We start from the raw sequence: 20,184 nt of genomic DNA, 5'->3' as shown, positions 1-20,184 counted from the left end.
TAACCATAACTTATCTATTAGAGCATTACAATGTGTTTTATTTGAACTACTTTACTTGAAAATGTTTCTAAAGTGCCTTGAATTATTTGCTGTGGCTCGAGCAGGGGTTACTTGTTATAAATTTCCCACTTTACTTTTTGCTTGATGATCCGGGGTCAACACTATGAACATCCTATTGCTCTGCCGTGTTGTAATATAGATGTTCTGCTTCCCAGCATGAGTGGAGAGGGCCACTTGCCCACATACAAAATGGCCCCAGGCACTAAGGTGTTTATTTGTAGTTCTTGTGTCTACCTTTCAACATTTCTGTTCATTCTTTATCACAATATGACCACATGTTGTGACCTCTTAATGATCCTAATATGTTTGTCCTTTCTAATATATTGTTTCTAACATACTATGAGCTGGGACACCATACTCCTACACTTGTTAAAATTTTGTATGGAGTAAGAATATACTGTCAAGATCAGAGAGATTATATACATAAAGCACATCAACTTAATATATGGGTATTAAGAAATCTAGATGGTTCCTGTCAGCTTTTTAAAATATTACCTTCTCTTTCCCAGCTGAATTTTAGATAGAATAAGTAGAATACGTGACCAGTAGAAAAGGGAAGTGCTCTAGAATTTAGACATGTGAGATGGCTTTGAGTTATATTTATTCATGGCATATTTTTTAGAGAAACGGTTCACCATCCAGATTGTGAGAGTAATCCAGATCTTGGAAGGGATTTTTGTATTAGAAAAGTTATCTGAGCATTATGAACTCGTGAATATACAGGGTCTTGGTCTTGATCATTTGGCCATTGATGTATTAGTTTGGCCACTATTAGATCCTGCAACCACAGGGCCTGGTTGAAGATGTCTTGTTAACGCCATGGGTCTTGCGGTCACCACATTGTCCAAAGGAAAAAGTGGCTGTGACTATGTCAAGCTCTCCAGTCTTCATGATCTAAATGGGATGGCCACATGCTCTGCAAAGGCAGGTGGAGGAGAGGGACTGGAGACCTGGGAGTCTAAGTTAGGAATGTCACTGCCAGGGTAATCTCAGAAAGATGGAAACTGTCCTGAAAGAGGTCAGAAGTAGCTAACTTCAAAGCTATTAGAAGGAGGATTTCTGAACTCTTTGTTAAACAAGTGTTTTAAAAACAGATCTTGCCTTTTCTCCCACACATATGATACCATAGGAAGTTGAAAATTGGGGTACCTGAGTGTAGTCAAAGGATTCTCACAGACAACCTAACACAAAAGGAAGAAACATCCCTGGCTTAGCACTTCCACCTCCCTTTCCTAAACAGTTAAGGAGCTCAATACCCCAAAAAAGAAATATAGTTAAGTTTGTTTTATCTCCGATACTTGGAAAGGGCTCTAGTCAAAAGTTTTGCAGTTTAGTCAATTTTCTTCACATTTTTAAGTGAAACCTTTAAAAAATAACAACAGAAATTGTTCTCAGCCTGTTATGAATTGAAGTTTCAAAAGTTTGAAGGAATGGCTGAACCACACCCCTTGTCTCTTACAGAAATTATCTGGCCATCGATTCTACTCAATCTATTCTGTCATCTGACCCTGAGCTTTCATCCTCTCATATTTATATAAATCAGAAGCAAGTTGAAGTTCCAAAGAGACTGTAGTCGATCTGAGCCAATCAGCTTACATTTAAAACATGGCCTGGGAGACCACAAAATATTCCTTTGATTATATATATGGTTCTTAACTCTGACCTAAAAAAAGACTCAGTCTTTAAAATAAGTCACTGCTACAGCAAGGAAGGACTCTCCTGTGGGCAGAGTCCATTTAGTCAATCAACAAACAAATATTGGGCACCTAATGCCTACAAAGACTGTGCCAGAATTTGGGACCACAATGGGACATTAAAAAGCCCAATTTGGGTACTTATAGATCTTGAAGTCCAGTGAAGTAGACAAGCATTAATAAAAACTTATGCAAATTAATTATTTAAATATCATTATGGAAACTGCCATAAAGGAAAAGTTCAAGGAATTCTGTAACTGGGTATCACAACCAAACCTGGGAGTCAGCAAAGGCTTTCTTGAGGATGAAACATTTAAACTGTCTTGAGGCTGAAGAGGCATTAACTAGATGAAGAAGGGGAGACAAGTATGTCAGAGAGAAGTATAAATACAGAGCCCTAAGAGTTCTGTTAGCTCAGATCAATCATATGAATTATGAGTAGGCATGTTCAAATCTGCATGATCCTTGAGTACTCTTGCTTGTGAGTCTGCAGCCTGTTCCCCCACCCCAATCCCACCAAGCCCTGGGAGTCTTCTTCTACCACCAAAGCTACTCAGACCCCTCCTGCCCCCAAAACATTTATATTCTTCACTTAGTGCTAGGCACTTCCTGTCTTGAACTACTTTTAAAAATTGTATCTTACTTATATTAGTCAGCTCAGGCTGCCATAAGAAAATACCATAGACTAGATGACTTAAACAACAGAAACTTATTTCTCACAGTTCTGAAGTCTGGGAAGTCCAAGAGCAAGGTGTTGGCAAGGAAGGTTTCATTCTTAGGCCTCTTCTTTTAGCTTATATGCAGCCACCATCTTGCTGTATGCTCACATGACATTTTTTTATGCAGGTTGAGTCCTGGGGGAGGTGGGCAGAGCAAGCTCTCTGGTGTCTCTTCCCATAAGGGCACTAATCCCATCATGAGGGCCCCATCCTCATGACCTCATCCAACCTTAATTAGTTTCCAACATTCTCATCCCCAAGTACCATCACATTGGGAATTAGAAGTTTGACATAAATTTTAGGGGGATACAAATATTCAGTCCATAACATTTTTCTATGCATATATATCTTGCCTCCACAACTATGCTGTCAGCAAGAGAGTTTAGTGGAATCATTTTACATGTCCCTCAATCCTCAAAGCCTCTTATACATATCAAATCCCCATATCAAATTGCATATGTGACAGTTAACTAGTTGCCAATGAATTATCTATGGCCCTGTCAAATAATGAAACATACAGCCATTAAACACACTGAGTCTTATTTAAGTGACCCCTGTGAAGGTCACTCTACATGTCAAATGATTCAATACTTGACTAGTGATATTAACATTTGTCCTTTGGTTTCCTGAGTGTGTGTGTGTGTGTGTGTGTGTGTGTGTGTGTGTGTGTGTGTTGGGGGTACATTTTTTTCTACCTGATTTTTTAGCAGCTTTTTACTGACATATTCTTTCCTTGCTGAAATACTTATTTCCATACCTAGTTACATTTAGGATGATCAAGAAAAAGAACTGCTATGTGAATGCATGCTGAAGACATACAGTTAGATAAAAATAAAACACAGAGAACTGGAATGATTCCAAGTTTGCAATGTATGTGTATGTGAGAGTCAGTAGATCAGAATGATCAAGAATAAGAGCCAAATACCAATCCAATTTCCTATATTTGAATATAAAGTTCACCATTCACTAGATATGTGACTCCGGACAAATTATCTAACCTCTTTAATCTGTATGATTGGCATAATAATGATACCTACCCTCATAAGAGTGTTATGAGAATTTATTGAGTTAATATTTATAAAATGCATAGAATAGTGTCTGACACATTTAAACTTCATATATTTTCATAAATGAAATGAAATGAATTAAGATGACTATAATAAAATGAAGTTAAAATGTGCCATATTAAATATAAAATATATATAAATATATATAAAATAGATGTGAAAATATGTTAATAGAGGTGATCTATGATGATAAAGTTATTTGATTATTACTTTCTTTTTGGAGAGAGGGATCTGTATTTCCAAATTTTCTACAATAAACACATCAAACTTTTAAAACAAAAATAAAAATATAAACATTATATAAATATGTGGAAATATATGTATGTGTGTATATATACAAAAAACATATATAGTAAATTGTTTACTACTTAAAAGTCAGTGTTCTGACAAACTGGAATAATAATTATCTTACAAGGAGATTGTAAGAATTAAATAGGTAATCCATGCAAAGAGCTCTATCTATGCAGAAACATAGAAACCCACCTTTCTCTACCTTGACTAATATAGATTACAGCAAGGCGCTCTTTTGACATCTGGCTTCAGGTTAGGTTCGGCCACAGCAGAGCCCTAGCATGAGGTCACAAGGGGAGGAGAATGATATTGTGGCCTCTCCTGCACACCTTCATTTGAGGTCACCCTGCAGCATGGCCACATCCTTCTAACTAAGATCAAACTCTTATCAAGATAGCCTCTGCTCAGAACTGACTCCGGCAGGTTTTGATAATAGCTCCTTCTCTCCTACTTCACTCTAAGATGATAATGGCCCCACTCTTATTAACTAGAGGTATTACTCAATTGCTTCTATGTTCCCTACACTTCGCCCACATCTATATGAGTATCCTTTTATTAGAGCTTCTCATGAACTGTTCTAATGGAACTTGCTGTCTGTTTCCTACTGGAGACTGCATGACACAGAGCTGACATCATCTGACACCAGGTGACTGCTCAGTAATTACAAGGTGGGTATTACCATATGGGTGAGAAAACAAGTGCAAAGGCTGAATCCCCAGGGCTAAAGTCTCATGATCTGCTGGTAGTGCAAGTTATTTGTCCTTCACAGAGCCTGATGCTTTATTTCAGAAAAAAGAGTTATGTGTATACATATACAACACATAGAGTGCTTACTATGTGCTAGGCAGTGGTCTATCCTGATTTTGTCCTTCCCTCATGTTGAGTACCCTCTTGGGAACTAGAGGTCTTAGAGATCCTTTCTGTTGTTCTGGCATAAGTTTGCCCTTATAAGGCAGCTTTCAGGCTAGTGACAGAAGCTCTGACTGACTGAAATCTGAGTGTAGTCTATCAACACACTACTTCAGTTCTGGTCACCAAATTGTGTGAGGATTTCTCCCTACCAGCAACAAATTTTCCAGCAGAGACCAACTAGTGTCATATAATTAAATTCAATTTTGACATTCTATACATGGAGTTCATGTCAGATCCCACAGGGTAAGGGTTCAGTCCAATAAGACTGACCCCCTTCATTAGATACCAATCACAAGTAATAGATTTTCACCTATATTTCTTACTGGCTATAAATCAGGGTTCCCCCCTACTCCCTCCTTGGGTTTGTTTAATATGCTAGATTGGCTCACAAAACTCAGGGATACATTTAAGATTTGCCAGTTTATATATAAAGGATATTACAAAGGAAGGATACTGACAAACAGCCAAATGAAGAGATGGATAGGGCAAGGTATTGGTGCAGAGGGTTGCAGGGGAAGATCTTCCCTGCCTTCACCTCCAAGCACCTCCAGCAACCCTGAAACTCTTCAAGTCCTGGAGAGGTTTTTGTGGAGGCTTCACTATGTAGGCATGATCGATGACATTGTTGGTCATTGGTGATCAACTCAACATTCAACCCCTTTCCTCTCCCCAGAGGCTGAAGAATAGAACTAAAAGATTTAACCATCTAATCACAGTTTGTTTTCCTGGCAACCAGCCTTCATCCCAAGGTTATCCAGATGCCCATCAAGAGTCACCAAATAAAACAGAAGATACTTTTATCAACTGAAAGTTTTCAAGAGATGTAGAAACTTTGTGTCAGAGGTTCCTATAACTCAGAAAATTATAAAAGTGTTAGGAGCTCTATGTCAAAAACTGGGCTGGTGGGGGTGTCAAAGACCAAATATAACAAAAGATTCTCGTAGGGCCCCTATTCATAAGAGTTTCAAGATATTTATATCAAGAGTTGGGGGAAGAACCCAAATAAATATAATTTCTTATTATATCACATTATCACACCAGCTTACGAAGTATATAGTTTATAGATAAGGAAACTGAGATTCTACAACATTAATTAATCAGGTTAATTAGGAATAGGTAGTGTCTGGCTCCAAAATTTGTCCTCCTAACATATATGTAAGCATCTCTCAGGGCACAGGTCACACAAAGTCATCAAGGGCTTCAGGCTTTAGGGCACTTGTAGAAACTTCTAATGATACTAGGGGCAACTGAAGCCCGTTAGCAGCAACCAGCAGGGGTACCCCTGGTCAGGAAAGAGAAGGCCATTGGAAGAGCATTTCCATGTGATTTTTTGTGGCATAAAAATATCTGTTTATTGTAAGCCATTTTTTCTTTCATCATGCAGAGTGATTGAAGCTACCATTTTCTGATCCAGAAGGGTGATAGTTCTCCATTGTTCCCTAAGCCTGGTTGTTTTCACTTTTTAGCCTAGAGAATAGATTTTACACCTCTAGATTATTAGCCCTCCAGGGCAGGGCTGGAGCTCTTTGTTTGATCTAATCCCATATATGGTTGATCTGCTTGTGCATTCATGATGTTGTGGATAAATAAACCATGCTCATTATTAATATGATTTATTAACAATGTGCAGGGCGGGCTTCTTCCCCATATGTCTTAGCCAAGACTCCCTTCTGTAATGCACTAGAATTTCATAAATTGAGCCATTCCCAAATAAAGAGGTAGGTGCTATAACCATTGGAGAGGCAGTTGGTCTAGTGATTAGAAACACAAACTCCAAAGCCTAATTGCCTGAGTTCATATCCAATGCTGTCACTTTACCACATTGTGCCTCAGTTTCCTCAGCTGCAACATGAGGATAATTGCATTATTTCTTCACAGACTGATTGTAACAATTAAAAGAGTGAATACATACAAAGTGTTTAAAAGGGTGCAAGACACATATGTACACTACTAAGAGTATTAACTGTATTTGACCAGGAACCAGGAGTATTTCTGAAATCTTGATAAGGCAGGGAGTGTCAGAAAGCAGAGACTCAGGGAGTAGATTAACTGACTGTCTTGTAGACTTTGAAGTAAAAAGAACCTAAAAGGAATAAAATATCATGGCTTCTCAGATGATCCAATCATCAAATATTTTCGAGCACCAAATATATGCCAGGCACTATTTGTTAGGCATTAGAGACACAGCAGTGGAGTAAATCAGGCAACAGAGGGATGATATATTCTAGTGGAGGAAGATTGGCAACAATACTTTGGATTGGATTGGATTGAAGGATACAAAGTATTGATCCTTCAATCCAATCAGGCTGACACTCGGTATTAACCATCACAAGTCCGCCCCTTGTCAATTTGAACCCCTACACATCTCCTGAGATCATACATAATCTTCAAGTAAAGACAGTAATAAGGTCATAATTATGCCTAACATAATACAACTATCCTTCATACTAGCAGAAACACATCAATCCTCAACCCAAATACTATTACATAAAGTTAACGATACTTAAATGCTGATGTGAAGTCAATAAATCTTATGTCACGTGATAAAGGAGAAAGGAAATAAAATGAAGATATTTTCTTAGTACAAGTGTATACATGCACAAACATGTTTTTAACAAAAGAGGGAGAAAGTACTCGCAACAATTACAGTCCTCATTTCTGCAGCTGGTCATGTGATCATAGCTGATATTGATGACTACCTTCTTCTACTACCCATTCTATATTCCCTTTGCCTTCAATAGCACCTCAGCAGGTTGTAGGTATTTTTCCTGGTAGAGTGACCCAAACCTTCATTCCTAAAGCGTCTGGGTCATTCGTAGTCCTGCCTGGATTGGGCTGTTGTAGTTTCCCATTGACCTTACTCACAGGGCATGGTAATATTAAGAGATGCCCTAATGGATCTCCTGTATTCCATGCATACTCTTCCTTACCTCCATTATGCAGTAGAAGACTGATTTGATATTGATAGTCCAGGTCAATCACACCAGCCAACATTGTAACTCCCTTCTTAGCCTGTTGACTTACAGGTAGGAGGACCCAAAGGTGTCCAAGTGGCAATCTTCCAGTTTAATTGAATCATTCTCATGTCTCCTGCTCCTGGTGGCATCGTTCTTCCCTCTGGAACTAAGACCTCTAGGCCAGCAGAATGTAATGTTGCGGGAACAGGACGCAAAAATTTTGCTAGTGGAACACTAGGGTTGATGGTGAGTGGTGCCACTTCCACTTCCACCCGTTGATTTCTGGACCCGTGAATCCTGGCTATGAGAGAAACAGTACTGTATATTGGATGCCAATTCAGAGCATACACAGCCTTCTGGAGAACTTTGCCCCAGCCCTGCAAAGTAATGTCACCTAGTTGGTGTTGTAATTGTGATTTCAAAAGGCCATTCCGCCATTCTATCAGTCCAGCTGCTTCAGGATGATGGGAGACTTGGTAAGACTGGTGAATTCCATGAGTATGAGCCCACTGCCACACTTCTTTAGCTGTAAAGTGAGTACCTTGGTCAGAGGCAATGCTGTGTGGAATACCATGACAGTGGATAAGGCATTCCGTGAGTTCACAGATGGTAGTCTTGGCAGAAGCATTGCACACAGGATAGGCAAACCTATATCCGGAATAAGTGTCCATTCCACTGAGGACAAACCTCTGCCCTTTCCATGATGGAAGAGCCCCAATATAATCAACCTGCCACCAGGAAGCTGGCTGATCAACCCAAGGAATTGTGCCATATCGAGGACCCAGTGTTGGTTTCTGCTGCTGGCAAATTGGGCACTCAGCAGTAGCTATAGCCAGGTCAGCCTTGATAAGTGGAAGTCCATGTTGCTGAGCCCATGCATAACCTCCATCCCTGCCACTGTGGCCACTTTGTTCATGGGCCCATTGGGCGATGACAGGGGTGGCTGGGGAAAGAGGCTGAGTGGTGTCCACAGAACGGGTCATCCTATCCACTTAATTATTAAAACTTTCTTCTGCTGAGGTCACCTGTTGGTGAGCATTCACATGGATACAAATATATTAACAGTTTTTGACCACTCACAAAGGTCCATCCACATACTTCTTCCCCAAATTTCTTTGTCACCAATTTTCCAATCATGCTTCTTCTAAGTCCCTGACCATCCAGCCAAACCATTGGCTACAGCCCATGAATTAGTATATAATTGCACATCTGGTCATTTCTCCTTCCATGCACAGTGGGCAACCAGGTGCACTGCTCAAACTTCTGCCCACTGGGAAGATTTCCCTTCACTGCTGTGCTTCAGGAATGTCCTAGAAAGGGGCTGTAGTGCTGCAGCTGTCCACTTTCAGGTGGTGCCTGCATATCATGCAGAACCATCTGTGGACTAAGCCCTAGTCTTATTTTCCTCTGTCAACTGATCACAGGGAACTCCCCATGAAGTCATCGGTGTAGGCTCGGGGAGAGAAGGCAGGGTGGCTGGAGTGGAGACCATGGGCATTTGAGCTACTTCTTCATGTATCTTACTTGTACCTTCAGGACCTGCTCGAGCCCTGCCATGTATATATCACTTCCATTTGATGGTAGAATGCTTCTTTGTATGACCCACTTTATGGCTAGATGGGTCAGAAAATACCCAGTTCATGGTAGGCAGTTCAGTTCACATGGTGACTTGATGACCCAAAGTCAAACGTTCAGTTTCCACCAAAGCCTAGTAACAGGCCAAGAGCTGTCTCTCAAAAGAAGAGTAGTAATCTGCAGAAGATGGCAGGGCCTCGCTTCAAAATCCTAGAGGTCTCCACTGTGATTGACCTGTGGGCGCCTGCCAAAGGCTCTGAACAGCATCCCTATCTGCCACTGACACATCAAGCACCATTGGATCTGCTGGGTTATATGGCCCAAGTGGCAGAGCAACTTGCACAGCAGCCTGGACCTGTTGCAGAGCCTTCTGTTCTGAACCCCACTCAAAACTGGCAGCCTTTCAGGTCACTCAAAAAATGGGCCAGAGTAACACACGCAAATGAGGAATGTGTTGCCTTCACCACCCAAATAGGCCCACTAGGCATTGTGCCTCTTTCTTGGCTGTAGGAGGGGCCAAATGCAGCAACTTATCCTTCACCTTAGAAGGAATATCTCAACAGGCCCCACCCCACTGGACTCCTAGAAATTTTACTGAGGTATAAGGTCCCTGAGTTTTAGTTGAATTTATTTCCCATCTTCTGGCATGCAAATGTCTCACAAGTAAGTCCAGTGTGTTTGCTACTTGTTGCTCACTGGATCCAATCAGCATAATATCGTCAATGTAATGGACCAGTGTGATATCTCACGGAAGTGAAAAGCGATCAATGTCTCTCCAAATAAGATTATGACACAAACCTGGAGAGTTGATATATCCCTGAGGTAGGACAGTAAAAGTATATTGCTGGCCTTGCCAGCTGAAGGCAAATTGCTTCTGGTGGCCGTTATGGACAGGAATAGAGGAAAAGGCATTTTCCAAGTCAGTGGCTACATACCAGGTACCAGATGTGTTAATTTGCTCAAGCAATGAAACCTCATCTGATACAGCAGCTGCAACTGGAGTCACCACTTGGTTAAGCATATGATAAACCACTTTCATTCTCCATGACCTATCTTTCTTCTGCACAGGCCAAATGGGAGAGTTGAACGGGCATGTGGTGGGAATCACCACCCCTGAGCCTTTCAAGTTCTTGATGGTGGCACTAATCTCTGCAGTCCCTCCAGGAATATGATACTGTTTTTGAATTACTATTTTTCTAGGTAAAGACAGCTTTAATGGCTTCCATTTGGCCTTTCCCACCATAACAGCCCTAACTCTACCAGTCAGGGAGCCAGTATGGGCATTCTGCCACCTGCTAAATATGTCTATGCTAATTATGCATTCTGGCACTGGGGAAATGAGCATAGGATGAGTCCAGGGACCCACTGGACCCACTGTAAGTTGAACCTGAGCTAAAACTCCATTAATTACCTGACCTCCATCAGCCACTACTTTAACTGGAGGACCTCAATGATGTTTTGGGACCCCTGGAATCAATGTCAGCTCAGAGCCAGTGTCCAGTAGTCCCCAAAATGTCTCATCATTTCCCTTTCCCTAGTGCACAGTTACCCTGGTGAAGGTGGGAGGTATCCTTGGGGAAGGATGGGAGAAAGATTCACTGCATAAATTGTCAGTAATGTAGTGGGGTCCTTCCTCAAGGGGACCCATCCTCCCCTTCATTCAAGTGGTTCTGGGTCTGTAAACTGGGTCAAGTCTGGAAATTGATTGAGGGGCCATGATTCTCTGTGTTTATAATTCACATTAGTCTTTTGTCCATTCGACCTAGAAGTTTTCTCCTTATATAAATTAAGTAGGAATGCAGTAGGCTTCTTATCAATTTCATTTCTAGGAACACTTTGATTAATTAGACAGTGCCAGAGCTCTACACAAGTCAGACTATTCTGATTGCCACTTTGCCTCTGCTGTCCATTCTCGTAGCTATGCCCACCTTGCCATTGACAGTTGAGTGCCTCCACTTGGCCCCTGCCATCTTGGGATTCAATTATTCCCAATGTATTTAAATTTTATGGTTGAGTGACTGTGGTTCCCATTGTTAGATCTGACATATAGAGAAGAGCAATTACAGGGATCTTCAAAGATGCAGGTGCTGCCCTCACAAATCTATTTTGCAAGGTATTGGTCAAGAGTATATCTTCTGGACCCTGCCAGCTGAGATTAGTAGGTCTGAAGTGACTAATCCACTCCACTATCCCAGTCTCTCTAAGCCTTTGGAGCTCTTCCTCTACATTAAACCAAGGGAGATCAGGTATTTCCAGCTTGCTCACAGTGGACCATCTTTTAATCCATATTTTAGCTAACCAAGCAAATAAACTATTAGAATGTTTTGTCTCCCTAGGTTGCAACTTTAAATGCAGAATCCCTACTTAGTGGGCCTAAATCAATAAATTTAGCCTGATCCAACTCTATGTTCCTTCCACCATTATCCCACACCCTTAATATCCATTCCCATGTCTGTTCTCCAAATTACTGTTTATATAAGTTAGAAAACTTAAACAGTTCTTTTCAATTGTAGTGAACCTCCTCATGTGTCACACTCTCAATCTCATCTCTAGGGGCCTGCCAGGACTTTAGTTATAGGTCTAGAACCAAACAGGGGTGTTGGGGTGGCTCCTAAGGAGAATCAACATTATTTTGCTTGGAAACTACCTCAGGGGAGGCCATCACTGTTGCTTCAGGCAGCACAGGGTTTATCTCCTCAGACAAAGGTGGAAAGGCTGATGTCAGCTTGGGTTGGGAGGGGATATTGCCACTACTGGGGATGGGGAGGCTGTTTCTTCTGGCAAAAAAAATTCATCAGAGTTTACAAACTCAGTGTCCCCAGCTTCATCAGGGTCCTCTCATACACCCCTATTCCAAATTTCAGGGTCCCATTCTTTTCCAATCAATGCCCTCGCTTTAACAGTAGACACCTGGCAAGGCTGTGCATGCACCTTTCATTGCAGATCAGCCACTTGCATCATAAGAGCTTGTGTCTGTTTTTCCACAATTTCAGCTCTTTCTCTACAAAAGAGAACACTCTCACTCAGGGCAATCTTAGCAGATTTGAGGTTCAGTATCTGCTTCTGAAGCTGGGAAATAGAATCCCTGCATTCATCATTTTCTTTCATCACTTTGTCCACTGAATTTACGAGCAAACAACCAGCTTTATTATGTTCCTTGGTTCTCCACATATGGTCAAAGGTATTATGTATAGAGTCACTAAACTCCTTGCCTCTCAGGAGTGATGAATCAGGAGTGTCAAATGCGTTTATTTTGCATAACTCTCTAAACAGTTCACACCAAGGTCTATCAGTGTTCTCCATACTGTTAGAAGTAGAGTCCTTAGCATTTTGGGGTCTAATCATATTAAGCAGCCAACTCCAGAAACCCCAAAACCAAGGAAAGCACTCCATCCTTAATATTCTCTTCCTCAAGTACAAAATCTGTATTAGTCAAGGTTCTCTAGAGAGAAAGATATATATATATATATATATATATATATATGGAAGTTTATTAGGTATTAACTCACACAATGTCAAGGTCCCACAATAGGCCATCTGCAGTCTGAGGAGCCAGGAGAGCAAATCCAAGTTCCAAAACTGAAGAACTGGGAGTCTGCTGTTTGAGGGCAGGAAGCATCGAGCAAGGGAGAAACATGTAGGCTGGGAGGCTAAGCCAGTCCCTTTTTACACTTTTCTGCCTGCTTATATTCTAGCCGCCCTGGCAACTGATTAGATTGTGCCCACCCAGATTAAGGGTGAGTCTGCCTTTCCCAGCCCACTGATTCAAATGTTAATCTCCTTCAGCAACACCCTCACAGACACACCCAGGAACAATACTTTGTATCCTTCAACCCAATCAAGTTGACACTCAGTATCAACCATCATAGACACTTTTTGCTGAACTAACATACCAAAGCTTACATCAGGGCACAAGCCATAGTCAGTAACATTAATACAGTCATCAAGCTTAGGATCCCATTAGTAAAATGGGATTTTCCACATTAGTAAAATAAGAGAGTTGAGCTAAAGGGCCTTAAGGTCAATTTCCAGTATCTATAGAGTCTCTATATTCTAGGAATTCAGGTGATGCCTGCAGACTGCGGTGATAAATATACATTAATTTATCTATTGAACAAATATGTGTTGAGAGTCTACTATATACCAGACACTCTGTTGAGCTTTGGGGATATACAATAATGACATGGTTCCTACCTTTCACAGTGTTTATAGTCTAGTGGGTGAGACAGATAATATAAAAACAGACAAATCTACAAAGGAAAGAAACAAGATGTGGTTGTAGAGAAGGTGGAGGAAGGGGTATCTAATTTAAATAAGTAGTCATTAAATATCTCTTGGAGAAGGTAATATCGTGTTTAAAGGATTAGAAGCAGGCACCAAAACAAAATGCAAGAGAAAAAGCTTTCTTGGCAGCAGGAACAGCACTATTAAAGTCTCAAATGAAAATAGCATGACACAGAATACAAAGGAGCAGAAAGAGATAATAAGGTCATATTTACTAGACATTCTCTACATGTCCTAAGTGTTTACATTTGTGATCTCTTTTAGGCTTCGCAATTTTCCTGTATCTAGGTGATACCATTATTCTCATTTTATAGAATGGAAAAAAGAAACAGTAGTAAAGAAATTAAGTCCCTCTCTCATGGTCATAAAGATAGTAAATAGTGAAGCTGGAATTGGTTCTCTGGAAGTCTGACTGTCATGCCCACACTCCTAATTATCATGCTTAGAGTACTTAAGGAACTGGAAAATAGCCATGTGGCTGGAGTACAGTGAGCCAGAATAATGGCAAGAGATGAAGTTGGAGAGGAGGTAGGGGCCAGGTCAAAAAAAAAAAAAAGAGAGAGAGCGAATGAAGGACTATGATATAACTTTATTTAATCCAATGTGTAATGGGAAGCACAGGAGAGTTTTAAGTAGGAGGGCGACAAGGTACAATTTGCCTTTTAAAAGACCACTCTGACTGCTGGATATAGATGGAACAGAGCCTAGCCTTGGACTTTCAGCATGATCATCATCTGGGAGCTTGTTAGAAATGTAAACTAGGCCGAGCGCGGTGGCTTACACCTGTAATCCCAGCACTCTGGGAGGCCGAGGTGGGGGCGGATCACGAGCTCAGGAGATCGAGACCATCCTGGCTAACACGGTGAAACCCCGTCTCTACTAAAAATACGAAAACAAAATTAGCCAGGAGTGGTGGTGGGAGCCTGTAGTCCCAGCTACTCAGGGGGCTGAGGTGGGAGAATGGCATGAACCCAGGAGGCGGAGCTTCCTGTGAGACGAGATCACGCCGCTGCACTCCAGCCTGGGATCCAAACCAGGTATACTGAATCAGAATCTTCATTTTATCAAGGACCATGTGTAAATATATGTACAGTAAAACTTGAAAACCACTGAATTAGAGCAGTTGTCCTTAATCCTGGAGATACATTTGAGTCGCTTGGGGGATACTTTCTATAAACTCCATTCCAAACCTATTGAATCAAAGTTTGTGGAGATTGGGACCCAGACATCTGTAGATTATTCAATGTGCAACCTGGATTGAGAACTATTGGATTAGAGGAAACAAGAGGAAGAAGGAAGACCAACTCAGAGGCCTTTGCACTAGTGTGGAGTTTGGTTTCCCTGGAGATAGATAGAGGTAGATACACTTAAGTTATCTTTTGGAAGTATAATCACCAAAATATGCTAGTGGATTATATGTGAAGATTGAGGAAAATGAGAAATTAAGATGACTGTACAATTCTGAGGTGAATATCAATGGTGAATATGATAGTGATGACCTTTAGTAAGATGGAGTAAATTGTGGAAGAAACAGATTTGAAGAAGAGAGAAAAGAGGAGCTCAGGATTGAGCTTTGGACCACTCTACCTTATAATAGTTGTAGGGAGGAGAAGCCCATAAGTGAGACTGAAAAGGTGTAGCTATTAAGGAAGAGACATCAGAAGAGGAGAGTTACAGAAGCTAAGACAGAAAAAAAATTCAAAAAAGAAAAAGAAGTATGAGTTGCATCAGTGCTACCAAGATAACAAATAAGCTAGCTGAGGATCAAGTGGAGGAATCTTAGTTTATTCAGGCTGCTCTAACAAAATATATTAGACTTGGTAATTTATAAACCATAGAAATATATTTCTCACAGTTCCAGAGACTGGGAAGTCCAAGATGAAGGCGTCAACAGATTTGGTGTCTGTTGAGAGCTACTCACTCTCTGATTCCAAGATGGTACCTGATATGGTTTGGCTATGTCCCCACCCAAATCTCACCTTGAATTCCCACATGCTGTGGGAGAGACCCAGTGGGAGGTAATTGAATCATGTGGGCAAGTCTTTCCTGTGCTGTTCTTGCAATAGTGAATAAGTCTCATGAGATCTGATAGTTTTAAAAAGAGGAGTTCCCCTGTACAAGTTCTCTCTCTTTGCCTGCTGCCATCTATGTAAGACATGACTTGCTTCTCCTTGCCTTCCACTATGATTGTGAGGCTTCCCCAGCCATGTGGAACTGAAATCCAGTTAAACCTCTTTCTTCTGTAAACTGCCCAGTCTCAGGTATGTCTTTATCAGTAGCATGAAAATGGACTAATACAGTACCTTTTTGCTGCATTCTCCAGAGGGGAAACATGCTGTGTCCTCACATGGCAGAAAAGATGGAAGGGTAAAAGGGCCAGGCAAGTCTTTTGAAGCCTCTTTTATAAGAACATTAATCTCATTCACAAGAGCAGAGCCCTCAGGGCCTAATCATATCCCCAAAGCCCTACTTCTTAATACCATCATCTTGGGGTTAAAGGTTCCAACATGGGAGGGACACATATGTTCAATCCATAACAGGAAGGTCCTAATGACCATGTAAAAATAGGTCCAATGGAGGGTGGTGATGGAATCAGAAATCTGACTATAATCTTGGGCAAACAGAACAGGTCTCTGAGAACCCAAGTCAGGGTGCAGAAGATTTGAGCCAAGTTGACTTACTAAGGTCAGAAAGCAAATAATTAAGAAGGAAAGAGGGAATCCCATCATGCCAGGGTCAGGGTCTAGAAGAGAAAAGATCAGAGAAACAAAAATCTATCCACACAAAGATTATCTGAGGGTCTTAACCACTAGCTGTTCTCTCCACCTCTCTTGAATAATGTCATGTACCTGGTAATGTCACCGATTTCTCAGGTAGGATCTAGATCAATCAGAAAGTCACAGTAAACTTGGGAATTATCCAAAAGATTTATTCACCTATTACCTGCCAGGCAGTGGTCTAGATACTGAAAACAGTGCACAAGAGAGATATCTCTGGTGCCTGCCTTTCTGATCTCACATTGGCATTGGGGAGAGGGAATGGAGGATGTCCACAGGAGAGGAATAGAAAATAAGCAAATAGATACAAAAAATGATGTCAAGTAGTAACAGTATTGCACATCAAACTAGACCAGGGTAAGAGGATAGAGAGGGATGGGCCCACCCATCTCCCTGGGGTAGCAACATTTAAGCAGAGATTTTAATAAAGGGAGAATTAGGATACATCAATAACCGGATATATTTTTAAAGAACTTACCTACATAGAACAACCCTATACAGAATGTTTTGGAAATGCCAGTTTGTTCATTGAGCAAGCCCTCTTCCAAATTGGTAATTATTTGTAATAAATAACTAAGGACCAGACCTCTAGGAAATTATAACAAGCCCTCTTGGGCAGTGGCTTGAAGCTCTGTCTTTTATGAATGTCTTGGCAGGATGAGGCCAGTGAATCTGTGAGTCCTCGAGGATGAAGGGGCTGTCTGAGCCATCCATCAGCTTAGTCTAGACACTGCTGAGTTATGGTGTATGGGGGTGCTAAAGGGCCCAGCTCACTCCTACTCTCATCAACCTCTTTTCTTTCCTTCCGCTTTAATGCATTATTACACCATTTTCTCCCAGTGGGTTCTCAGAACTACAACTCTGTTACAGCACTGTAACAGTAATTCTCTCAGCAATAGCTTCTTACCAAACCCCAACCCCCAAAAGAACCTAACCAGACTGAGGAAAGATGTGACTCAGCTTCTGTTAGAGTCAGTCTTGAACCAGGCACAGTGGCTCATGCCTGTCACTTCAGCACTTTGGGAGACTGAGAGGGGAGGATCACTTGAGCCCTGGGCAACAAAGTGAAACACCTGTCTCAAAAAGAATAAAAATGTTTAAAAATTAGCCAGGCATGGTAGCATGTGCCTGTAGTCTTAGTTAATTGGGGGGCTGAGGCAGGAGGATCACTCAGAGGATGCAGTGAGCTATGATCACCTCACTGCCTTCCAGCCTGGGTGACAAAGTGAGGCCATCTCAAAAAATTAAAAAGAGGTTAAGTTTTTTTTCCATCTATTTAAACCATGACAAACTTTCCTCCATCTGAAGACCAAGACTTGAAAATATAAAGGTGAGGTTTTCATCCCCAAAACACTATGTCTATGCTGAGTGCAACACATTTACTCCAAATTTTCTATTTCAGCCAGTAGATATTTGTCACAATATGACACACTGTACATTTCCTTATAGCATATCAAGGCCATCTGAAAAAATATATTACTTCAATTAGATGTGTCAAACCATCTGCCACAAGAAAATCTGAAGTGCCCTTTCTGCCACCTGATGGAACATAGTTGATTTATTCAGAAGGTGGCTGGAACATTGGCAAAGGCTCAGCTCTTCATGGAGCAGGCATTGCTGTCATAAGACACAAAAACAAAAACTTCACTCAAAATAAAAAGGGAAGGCCTGCTGAAGGCAATGTGAGAGATAACACAACAGATGCCCTTCTTAAATTAGTTTAGTTTACAGTAGACTGCAGATCCCAGGTCAACTTAATGTGAATGAATCTTGACATGATCCGCGGAACTTGGAAACTCGATCAGTTATTCTGCAGCTGCTTTGCCACAACACCTGCATGTTTTGGGTGTGGATGACATGCAGCTTCTACAAGCCTTCTCATTAAAGGTTGACATAGAAATCACCACATATGTACAGTATACAATCCCTTGTAAATTTGCGAGGGAGGTGCATAGGACTGTAAGAAGAACACAGCATGTCAGTAATTTCTCTGGATTTCTTTCCTCCCTGCAGGACTACCAACAAGTAGGGAGGTAAATACCAAATGTTTTATTTTAGAAAATCAGTAGTGAGATGTGAACAATATTAATGTAATCTCAAGAACAGAATGGATACTTTGTCTTTCTTATAACAGGAATGTGCTGAATCATACTTTATCACCACCAAATCTGATGTTTTAAAATACCCCATGTGGAGGAGATTTGACCAAGGTTTGTAATTCATTCTCCCTACACTGCCAACTGTCTCTGAAACCCTCACCTCAAAGACAAGGTTTTCCTAACCTCGGCACTGTTGACATCTTGCACCTGATAATTCCTTGTCGTCAGGGGTGGTGGCGCTGCTGTCTTGTGCCCTGCAGGATGTTAGGTAGCATCCCTGGCCTCTGCTTACTAGATAACCAGCAGCACCTCCCTAGCCATGGCAATAAAAAATGTCTCCAAACATTTCCAATTGTCCCCTGGGGTGAAGGGCTAAATGGCACCCAGTTGAGAACAATTCCTATAAGGGTTTTGGGGAATAGTGATGTCAGAGTTCCCTGGGGCAAGTCACATGACATTTTCAACCAATTGGAGCCTGTTGGTACCTTCAAGATGACAGCTGTCTCAAGTATTAAGAAGGAGTACCCATTGTTTCTTCATGCTGGTAATGAAACTGCCAATAAGACCCAATTTTTGGACATAAGTGATATGTGAATATGACATTACTAAAATCCCTTTTTCTAGCAGTCATGATAGAGACAAATATGCCATTTGTGTGAGCTGGATTAAACTGTCCAAGATGATGAGGTATCTTGTGGTCCTCTCAGCCAACCCACGGCAGAACAGATCAAGAAACTCATGGTCTAGCTAAACACAACAAAAGCAAAGCATTATTCACCCAGATGGCAGAAGATAGTATGTCAGATTTCAGTACAATTCCTACATGAGGGGCATGTCAGGAAGCAGTGAGGTCCAAGATATATGTGAGTTATAAATACTATGAAACTCAAGATAGTAATAAGTTCACATGCCCAAATGACATTATAAACTAACATGTGAAAAAATACTTTATGCTTTTAATTGAGAATAAATATGTCAGAAATAATATGATTAGGTAGATATAGTAGCACTGATATTTGACAATATTTTCCTTTTTATTTTACACACACACACACACACACACACACACACTTACCCCATGGTATATTTTAACCCAGGATTTTGCTTCTACTTTACTCTATAAAGAATATAGTCCCAGGTGCTACATTACCAGTTTTCATTATCTAAAAGTTATCATTTTTCATTATGCATAAAAATGATTTAAGACACTTTAAAATATCAGGAAATATTTTCTAAAATTCTGTTCCATTCTTTGTGAAGTGTAAAACATATTCCTTTAGTGGACAGGGATCCCCTTCTTACATGCTTATTGGATGATCCATAGTTCTTGATTCTCTTGACACCAGAGCATAATATTGCTAGATAATAATAGCAAGATTTTGCATTTTTATGGCACTGTTCCATATAGCACTTAGAACTGTCTCAGATATCATCTCAATTAATCTTCACAAATTCAACAATCCTCACTTGACAGTTGAAAAAACTGAAACTGATTTTTTTTTCAGAAGCATCTGGGAAGAGGAGGAGGGAGAAAGATTAAACACTGCTTCTCTGGTTTTCATCAAAAAACAGCTTCAACTACCTGTGTTTGTTGGATATAAAAGAGACATATTGGTTGCCGAAACTGTTCAATGCCATAAATTTAGATGTTTAGATCTGAATAGTGGAAGACGAAATGTTTAAGGAAGAAATGGTAACAAACTGTAATGTTACAGTCTACACTGGCTCTTTGAGAAGTTTAAGTGTTTG

General features: G+C 40.8%; 1 pseudogene; it reads right to left on the bottom strand.

Annotated features, from left to right (window-relative positions):
* Positions 1-7,386: 7,386 nt before the first annotated feature.
* On the bottom strand, positions 7,387-10,925 carry LOC134730393 (uncharacterized; annotated as a pseudogene).
* Positions 10,926-20,184: the final 9,259 nt, after the last annotated feature.

Source organism: Pan paniscus, chromosome 4 (genome assembly GCF_029289425.2).
Source record: "Pan paniscus chromosome 4, NHGRI_mPanPan1-v2.0_pri, whole genome shotgun sequence".
Lineage (NCBI taxonomy): Eukaryota > Metazoa > Chordata > Mammalia > Primates > Hominidae > Pan > Pan paniscus.
The sequence above is the reverse complement of the archived record's forward strand: the minus strand, read 5'-3'. Positions and strand labels throughout refer to the sequence as shown.